The sequence below is a fragment of the Habropoda laboriosa genome, unplaced genomic scaffold (assembly GCF_001263275.1).
Source record: "Habropoda laboriosa isolate 0110345459 unplaced genomic scaffold, ASM126327v1 scaffold64, whole genome shotgun sequence".
Lineage (NCBI taxonomy): Eukaryota > Metazoa > Arthropoda > Insecta > Hymenoptera > Apidae > Habropoda > Habropoda laboriosa.
In genome coordinates, this window is record NW_017100183.1 from 139,503 (window position 1) to 141,127 (window position 1,625).

A 1,625-nucleotide genomic window follows, 5' to 3' on the forward strand; every position below is an offset into this window, starting at 1 on the left:
TGTGTCGGAAAGGTAGAAAGTTAAACACGATGAGAAATATGAATTCATTTGTAACGAAGCGACTGCATATCACCGTATTGTCTTATCGTATAGCATCTATGAAAGAACTAGCTTGTACTTCGGCCCCATTGGACACACTGCACACACACTAGTAGATATGAGAGATAAATGCAATTTCGTATGTGAATTAATGAAAGGAATGACAAGGAATTCAAATTTAACTCGGTAAGAAAGCAAGAAAGCACGATACTTATCTATTGAAAGTTCGACGAACCGATCGACTTCTGTGGAACAACAAAATATCTGCGTGGCGAACGATTGTGGTTAAATTCTCGCATCGACGACGAGCATTTTGTTGCGTATTTTATTCACTTTTGCTTAAGTTCAACATGTTTCTTTTTTGTTATCGATACTATATCACGCGGTAACGGTGACACAGCTGTGTCTAATAATCGAACGATCGAAAATCCCTCACTTTTACTTCCTGTCCCCAGTCATGCGATCGTTTAAGCGAAAGAAGTAGAATGAATACGCGTATGTCTAACAGAAGTGAGCGAGTGAAGGGGTAAGTGAGGGAGTGAAAGTGAACGATGATACGGTTGAGTAGAAAGGGGAGAAAGCGAGCGAGCGAGTGAGTAAATGTATGTGTTTGCGCGTGAGAGAGAGAGAGAGAGACAGAGAGAGAGAGAGAGTGTGTGTGTGTGTGTGTGAGAGAGAGAGAGGGAAGTGAGAGAATAGAGGGAAGCTACAGAAGAAGCCAGCAGTCGAAAAAATTAACCGATCTTATCCATATCGATCAATATTACTACCTTTCATTCCTTTAGTCCCCTTCCCTCGTAACTCATTATTCACTTACCATATTTTATACCTACCTATTCTACTTACCTACACACCCTATTTATAAAAACATAATATCTTGGATATAATAATATTAATATTAACGATACGATAAGGATGATGATATTGCTAATTATACTGAGTGGGTTTTTGTAACACAATAACGTTTCACTATAAATTCTGGTTTTCCTTCAAAATTATAATAAAGGAAGATTATATACGTATATAAGGCAGGCAGGTAGGAAAGAAGTATGTGCGAAAGAAAGAAAGAGAGAGAGAGAGAGAGAGAGAGAGAGAGAGAGAAAGAAAGAAAGAAAGAAAGAGAGAAAGAAAGAACGTGCGGACGGACGAGCGAACGAACGAACGAAAATAAGAGAGGAAAAGTTCAGCTTGCGGGGGCAAGGAAGCATAACCTGGCAAAAGCGGAGGCAGTTCACGGTGACGAGACTTTAGACTGATCTAGGTACTAGCGTTACAATATTGGCCCTACCCCAGCGTCAAGGCGCCCCAATATTATATCATTTACCCTTTGCTATTTTATACTTTGACCGGTGTGGCAGCTGGGGTGCCTGGGGGGTTATCGGTCGCATTTAGGATAATGCACCACTGTGGCTGACGATGCTGTAGCCGCGCGCGCCCTTTTACCCGGTCATTGCCCTAATTCGCGGCACACATCCTTGGGAACTTGACTCTTTTCTCGGTTGGCCCGTGTCAGGCGGATGTTGTGTGATTTTTGGGTCGCTCAATTTATGTTAATAACGACCCAAAGACGTGTTTTTTAATTATAT